General features: G+C 51.8%; 1 pseudogene; it reads left to right on the top strand.

Moving 5' to 3' along the window:
- Positions 1 to 1,566: 1,566 nt before the first annotated feature.
- LOC144140018 (uncharacterized) lies at positions 1,567 to 8,125 on the top strand (annotated as a pseudogene).
- Positions 8,126 to 8,372: the final 247 nt, after the last annotated feature.

The raw sequence follows: 8,372 nt of genomic DNA on the forward strand, positions 1-8,372 counted from the left end.
ACATCAGTAGACTTCACACTTTTCCACGCACAACGCTCATTTTCCTATGTCACGAAGACATCCGGGTGCCTCTTTCAATGCATGGACAGAGTCATCGTAGTCCCCGTTGGCGTCTTCAGGACAGCGTTGCATTGGAGACACTGATCTTCTTCCCATGGAAGGACCTTCACAAAAAAGTTACATATGGGGCGCGGACGCATTGGCCATGTCACATGGAACAACTGATGAACACTGAAGTTCAAGCGCGGAGTGCGATCAACACCTGGTCACTGCACGCGTGCCACACAGTTGTTTGGTTACGGTTCATTGCTTGAAATAAAGAAAGGAGACCCTTGACTACGCCGACGAACCTTGACGCGTAAGATGGCTACAACGCCCTGAATGTGGCCTAGATTGTCTTGGCTCCACGTGTAGTCAAGATGTAGGCATGATGTCAATGGCACTGCGGCTTGGCTAACGAAATCGAAACTCGTGAGAGTACTTGAACGCAGTTTTGATATTCGTTCACTCCGAAATATCTGAAATTTTAAATTCGGGTCGAAGCGAATTCAAATACTGGAATATTCATACGAATATTCGAAGCGCTCGAATAGTCGCACAAGCCTAAAATAGCGTTACGCTCTACATACAGAAGTTAGCAACATGCCCGTGGTCTCGTCGTTTTAGAGCGCATAAGCATTTTTTAAACTCTGGCTAAAATTAGCTGAAACACCCTTTATATGCCAGTGCGTGGAACCAAAAACACACCGGTTCGTTACTGTACGTGTTTGGTCATTTTTTTCTGCTCCGGAGAAGAGGCCTCCTGGACATAGGAGGCTAAGCACGCCTTCTACCCCTTCCCTTTGGCTGAATAAACGTTTTGCCACCACCACCACCCGGTTCTCTTCCGGTTTGGGTAAATCATCCTGTAACGGGTTTGCGAACCGGTTCGGTGAGGTAAATTATAAGCGAAATACGAAAAAAAAGGCTTTGTAGTCCAAAGCGACCATAAAAATTAAATGCAATTCTGGGGCATTCAAAATACTGTTTTTCCGCATAAGAGTGGTGCAATTGTAAATACGAGGGTAAGCAATTAAGCAAGATATTAGCGAAAACGATGAAGCAGTGCCGGTTTGCCAGCTACTTTCCCGTCCAGCCATTAGGTTGTCCTAGAGATTACTTAAAGCAAACACCAAGGGTCATGACTGTCTGTGGGATATACTTTCTTCCGCTTCTATCTTTGTTAAAATTGCAATTCGATCTCTGGATTCGCCCATCAGCCGCAACATTACATCCCTATAGTTAGGTCTCATACCGGCGAGTCACCTTCGTACATTATCCGACCACGTATTTCAATACGCCAGTGGTGTATATTTTATCAGTTGTGATGTATATGTGACGCCACGCCAGCAAAGCTGCCGTTATCACCCCTGCTCCTACTGCTCCCGCCTCTTAACCCCTCTCGCACAACACTACATTAACCTACGCTATCCAATAAACGCGTCTTGGCCCAGTCACACTGCCCCGGCATGTTCGTTTCAGTGGCGACGAGGATGGGATGAAAACTGGGCGTCAACTCAGTCCGCCATGGCCACCGCACCCACGGGAGGATACGCCAGCCCGCCGCAGTTTGACGAGACGAACGACAAGTGGCCAGCTTACCAGGTTCAGCTGGAAGCCTTCTTTGAGAGCAATGGCATCACTGAAGGCAAAAAGAAAGGGGTCCTGCTGGTGACTGCATGGTCCACCCACACCGTGGACGTACTGAGCGGACTTTGTTCTCCGGACAAGGTGAATGAACATTCGTACGCCCAAGTGGTGGCCTTGATAAAGCAGCACTTTGCGCCTCATCTGAACGATATTGCCCAGTCTTACAAGTTCTTCACCCGCAACCAGCTGCGCGGCGAACCTTTCAAGGAATTTATCGTGTCGATTCGACAGATAGCGGACACCTGCATCTTTGGCACATCGTTGGATAGAACGCTACGAGATCGCATCCTGTGTGGATTGCAAAGCGCAGGAGTGCGTCGGCAGCTACTCGTAAAACCACAGCTGACGAGGAGCGAAACGGAAGAAAATGCGATATCCGCCGAAATGGCCGAAGCTTACGCGCAAGATGTGGTACGCCACGCCACTGAGGGAAGTGTATGTGCGCTGGGAGGCCAGTCCTATCGCGCAAGAAGCCGGCCACAAACTGTTGTGTGCAACCGCTGCGGAGCAAAAGGGCACGGGCTTGAGGATTGCCGCTTCCACTTGCCGACATGCTTCAAGTGCAAACAGCGAGGTCATATCGCTCGAGCCTGTGGCCGCCGCGAGAGCGGTTCCGTGGAGGCTCCACCAGTGCACCAAGTACCCGCCTTGTCGTCACGGGAGGAAGACACTGGCACAGAGGGTTCGTGCTGGCGGCCGCGGGCAGTCCTATCGGCCACGTCGACATTGCGCAACCCATCGTGCGCACCTTGGATTGTGCTGGGGTTCCAGTGGACATGCAGGTCGACACAGGCTCACCGGTTTCGGCCATCACGTGGCCCACATATGAGCGGAACAAAGCCGTGTGGCCCAAGATGTGTGGTTCGCCTTTGAAACTGACCTGTTTCTTTGGACGGCTTCCATTGCGGGGACAACCGAAGCTGAAGGTTTCGTGTGGAAACAAGCCGTTGGATGGATCTTTGCAAGTCCTTGATTGCTCCGGCCCCAACCTGTGCGGACGCTACATGATTCAGGCATTCCACATGCTCGACGTGCAGGTCATGAACGTGAACGAATCATGTGAGCAAATGCTGCTAGTCGGTGCTGATGACACTAGCGTAGACCGGTTGCTAGCACAATTCGCTGATATGTTCGTGCCAGGCTTACGTCTCATAAAAGAGCCTCCGGTACACTTAGAGACGCGAGAAAACGTGTTGCTGAAATTCTGGAAAGCACGCAAAGTTCCCTACGCTTTTCGTGCAAAGGTCGTCGAGGAACTTGACCGCCTCTCGCACGCGGGCATTATTGTACCGGTGCCTCATTCGTAGTGGGCCGCGCCCGTGGTACCGCTAGTGAAGCGTAATGGCTGCATCCGCCTTTGCGGCGATTTTAAACAAAGGGTAAACAAGGCTGTGGCTAGCGTTCCGTCCAGAGGAAACGATATACCAGTGCTAAAGTTCGTCCAGACGGAACGGAGTGCGGCGGGTTATCCTTCCGTCCCGACGGAATACAACTGAGAGCTTAGCGTTCCGTCCAGACGGAGCCGGTGTGAAAATTTATACAGTTCCGTCCAGACGGAAGCAAAACCGGCTGGTTAAACGCAATGTTCAGTCTTCAGATTTGGTGTAGAGGTTGAGCCTCGGATAATTGCACGATTGTACCGGGTTCGATTCCCCCGGACATGGTTTACTTTTTTTTTTTTTTTTGCGTGGTTGCGCCAGTGCTTTGTAACAGATAACTTAGCGCGAAGAGCAGTAGGCCTTGATTTTGCACTCAACCGGCCGCTCCGCTACCGCTCACTAGAGCCATGGGCGACGTATCCATCGCCAGAGTTCCGATCACCTGTATTTCGTAATGGTGATCTCTAATTAACGGTTATTCTAGCTAGTCAATGAGCGGAACGGGCGCAGTTAACCACGGTTAAGCGAACCGCGGTTAGACAAAACCGCAGTTTTGCTGCGTTACACGAGAAACGAAACTGCGGTTACCCCGCTAACCGTGGTTAATGCACACTGAGCTTGGCCACCTCAGTTCGGTCACGCTAACCGCAGTTTCCGCAGCCGCAGTGCTCAAAATCACGCAAGTCAGTCTGGACGCAAATGGCGGCGCATCAGCGGAGGCGATAAAAAAATCACCTGGCGTTCGGAGGAGACGAACGTTCTCAAATAGCGGGCGCCCCAAAGCTGCCCCCAAGAGGCGCTTGCTTTCTTTGCGTCGCTATCGCAGTCAGCGCGACTGCCCGTCAGCAGCGGCTCGTTTTTCGATCCACCCGATCAACTACGACAAAAGCCGTGCTAAATTAGTAAATTCCGCGCGTCGTTCACCAAAGCAGGCAATCGTGGTGCGTTTTCAGCACTCGGAAACGATCGGCGCGCAGGTCAGCCGTGCCTGCAAACATGCTAGCGCGCCTGCCCGCACGGCACTGAAAGCGGCTCGAACCGGTCCAGACCACGGCAGCAACAGTTTATCGCCGCCCTTCGAAATAAATCTGATCGCGGAAAAGAACTTCCACATGCGAGAAAGCGAATGTTAGTGTAATGAAAAATTGTGCTATGAATTGCAATTCGCAGTTGTAGAGAAAACGGCGGTCAAATATCCGCCGCGAGGCTAAGCCTAAAGTTCCCAACACCGAGCAACGCGAGAAAACCAAGCCGGTTGCGAACTATTGTGGAAGCCCCTCACCTAAATCTCGCCGCGCGCAAGTGCTATGCGTTTGGGTCTGAAGCGACTGTTTTAACAATATTTCCTTTTGTCTACACTGCTTCTCTTTTGTTTTCTATCGTGAAGTTAAAACTGTGTTAATTTATTTTTGTTACGCTCACAACCAATTGTGACCGCGGTCACCACACTTAATAGCGCTTTCCATTGGGCGAACAGGAGCACTTCTAACTGCACCAAAAGTGCTCTCGTGAGTTCTGGCGTCTTCCAGTGGTCGGGCAGGAGCAGGGGCGTTGTGTTTCATTGGTCGAAGAGGAGCACTTTTTTGGCGCCGAGAGCAGCCGAGAGCAGTTCTCGGTGCTCCGTCGCCAGCGGCGGAGTAACAGGGAACGCCGAGGAAGTCACATGACCTCTTTTGCGTCACTTCTGGTTTTATCCCCGGTTGGCGGAGGAAAAATGGCGGAATCCAGCAGCCGCGGTAGTCGCTCAGTGCGTACGGCAGCAGCTAAGCGCGGCCGTCTGGACAAGGAATTGCTGCTACTTTTAGATGATGAAAGCACCACAGATTCAAGCGCAAGCTCATCATCGGACAGCAGCAGCAGCGACGACGACGACGATTTGACATTGCATGAGTTTATGTTCGAGCACCTGTTCACCCCGCCGGAGCAGCGACCGAAGGTAGAGTCGTATCTGGAAAAGTCGGTGGACACTGTTATCGTTCGCAGCTAATTTTTGGGAGACACGATGGTGACTCCTTTATCATGAACATGAACATCCGCTCGGCTTCTTCATTCGTCGCAATGCGGAAGGCAGACACAAAACCACCGGCACGTATCTGGCAAAACTAGCGAGAAATAACTGCGTGCGGACATCGCGAGCGCGCGAAATGCTCCGGGAAGCGAGCGCGGGAAACGTTTGGTCACATGACTCTTGACATCTCGGCCTCCCCCTCTTTTCACTGCTCCCGGAGCAGCGCGAATGTTTCATTCGCGGAACGAAAGCACACGTCCCCGTTACTCCCGTGTGCTGCTCTGGCTGCTCGCTGCACTTGCTCCTGTTCGCCCAATGGAATTCGCCAATAAAATTTCGCGTGTAACAGCCGACACCGCAGTTTGCGGTAACCGCGGTTAAAGTTTAGTAACCACGGTTAAACTTGACTCTAACTTCAACAAACTAACTCTAACTCCGTCAAACGGAACTCCAAGCCACTATCTCGACCACGACCGCTTCACAACAAGCAGCGAGAGCAGTCTTTCTTGATATTTACCCCGCCGAACGAACCGCTTCCGCTCATTGACTAGCCAGAAAAACCGTTAATTAGTGATCACCATTACGAACTGCAGATGATCGGAACTCTGGCGTCGGCTTTGGCTCTAGTGAGCGGTAGCGGAGCGGCCGGTTGAGTGCAAAATCAAGGCCTATACTGCTCTCACCGTGTCAATTGTAAAGTGGGCGCGAAGTTATATGTTACAAAACACTGGCGCAACCACGCAAAAAAAAATAAAGCATGTCCGGGGGGGATTCGAACCCGGTACAATAGTCCAATTATCCGAGGCGCAACCTCTGCACCAAATCTGAAGACTGTACATGGTGTCTAATCAGCCGGTTTTGCTTCCGTCTTTACGCCGCCTCCGTCTGGACGGAAAGCTAAGCTCTCAGTTGTATTCCGTCGATATGCGAGACGATTTAGCTGTTTGGAACGGTCCCGCCTATATGTACTTCGTATTCAAACATGGGTTCTCCACGTCCGTGTAACTGAAATGAGTGAAAGACATGCAGCAAACAAACAAACCAACAATCGAACACACCACAATTTTCCCGTTTACGGGGAATAAGTATCTACCTTAATAGTAGCATGGGGCGTATATTGTTGTTTCTGGCAACCTGAAGGGTTCTCTCACTTGTCGTAGATGTTTTACGTAGAATAAGGAGGCTGTAGCGAAGCACTCCATCCACATCGCTCTCGTGCAACATAACCACTGAATGGAAATCACTGCCCCAGCGCGAACCCGCTGGCAATTTAAAGAACTTAGCGCCCTCAAAAATGTGTTCAACATCGGGTCATCAGGTCATGCTGCCGTCCAATAAAATTCCTAGGAGTTTATATACTCTTGCATATGAAAAGATGCGGCCGCCTAGAATCAATGGAAGCGATCCATAGTGTTCCGTGTGAAGGCCATGGCCACGGCTTTATCTGGTGAAAGTTCAAAGCCGCGGGCTCCGAGGTATATAGAGATGTTGTGGAGGGCTTTCTGCAAGTGCTCCTGTGTATTTTGTCGTAAACTGGGAGCCCACCAGACAGATAATCTGCGTACAGCGTGGTCTTCACTCCACGCAGCACGGTTCTTGAGTGAAATGAGATCCAGGATGAACAGTGACGGGCTTAGTACGGCACTTTGCACGTGGCGCACCCATTTTTTACGGAGTAATGAGAGGAGGAGGAGGAACAACTTTATTGCACAGCATGTCAGCGCAAAACGCGCTGGATGAGAGTGGATCCCTCTTCACAGGATTCCATATGCTGTCTTCGCCACCTGGCCCCTGGTAACCAGCCGTAGCTGATCCTCCAAGGCGGGGCTGGACAGCAAGATCTCCCATCGCTCGCTAGGGGTAAGGGTGGGGTTCTTAGTGGAGGAGTTGCTGATGAGGGGTGGGTGTTTTGGGCTGACGTCGCACTCTCCTATCATGTGGCGAAGAGTACCGAGCTGCTTGCATAACGGGCAAGTCTTGTCGTACTGATTTGGGAACATGCTGTTCAGTAAGCGAGGGTGAGGGAAAGACCCTGACTGAATCTGTCGATACAGTACTTGCTGCTCCCGCGTGAGTTCTGGGTGCGGGGCAGGAAGTTTCTGCCTATCCTGTCGATAGTGCCGCACTATCTCTCTGTAGGTCACCATAGGTTCACCTCTGGCCTCCTCCTCAGCCGTTGCCCGGTACGTTAACGCGCGGGCCTGTCGGTGGGCAAACTCATTGCCCTCCACCAAGGAGTGGGCTGGAACCCATACTAATTCAACATAGCTCTCTGGAGGTGTTTTTTCCCTCAGGATGCGAAGTACCCGCCGGGACACCCAGCCTGACTGGAAGTTCCTGTACGCCTGCTGTGAGTCGGTGACAACCTTGGAAATTCCCGGAAGGGTCAGGGCTAGGGCAATTGCCAACTCTTCCGTTTCTTCCACATCTCTGACTTGAAACGATGCGCTTGTAAGCAGCTCGCCCCTAGTTGTCACCACCGCCACTGCTCTAGTCGTCGCCTTGTTTTTCGAGGCGTCCGTGAAGACGACACCGTCTTCGCTCTCCAGTAGCCTGTTGAGGGCACGAGCCCTAGCCTCACGCCTGCCGCCATGGTGAGCCGGATTCATGTTCTTTGGGAGAGGCTTGGTCTTGATTGCGTCTAGCCATTTGTCCGCAAGCTGTTCTCGATCGGTCAGCTCTGCCACGCTCCAGCCGATTCTACCCAGGATACGGCGGCCCGCCTTAGTGTGACTCAGCCTCTGTTTTTGGCTGGATAGGTGGCCCTCAACCAGCTCGTCCACTGTATTGTGTAGAGCCATCTGGAGGAGCTTGTCCGTCGACGCACTTATGGGAACTCCGATGGCTTGTTTCACCGCCTTGCGTATTACTGTGTCCACCTGGCTCTTTTCTCCTTTGTTCATCAGGAGGTAAGGTGTGGCGTACGTTATTCTTGACACCACAAAGGCTTGTACCAGCCTCAGGGTGTCGTTCTCCTTCAGTCCTCTCCACCTTGTTGCCAGATGGGCCGTCTGGAGTGGACATGAAAAGGTGTCGCCCATCAAGGTAGTCTGCCATCCATGTATATAACCTGCCCCCGAAGCCGTGATCCTCTTCAAGAGCGACAAGAATAGCTGTGTGGAGGACTGAATTGAGGGCGCGCATTAACTGCAGGAGGATTGCGGATAATGTGCAGCCAGAACTGAGTGGTTCTTTGAGTGAGGACACTAGATTAATAATGTTTATCACCGATCGGTTCTGACGGAAGCCATTTATTGTATGGGGATGAGCCTTCGTGCTCTCTTAACCATGTCATT

Source organism: Haemaphysalis longicornis, unplaced genomic scaffold (assembly GCF_048455015.1).
Source record: "Haemaphysalis longicornis isolate Haplotype H1 unplaced genomic scaffold, Haemaphysalis longicornis Haplotype H1 scaffold_5, whole genome shotgun sequence".
NCBI lineage: Eukaryota > Metazoa > Arthropoda > Arachnida > Ixodida > Ixodidae > Haemaphysalis > Haemaphysalis longicornis.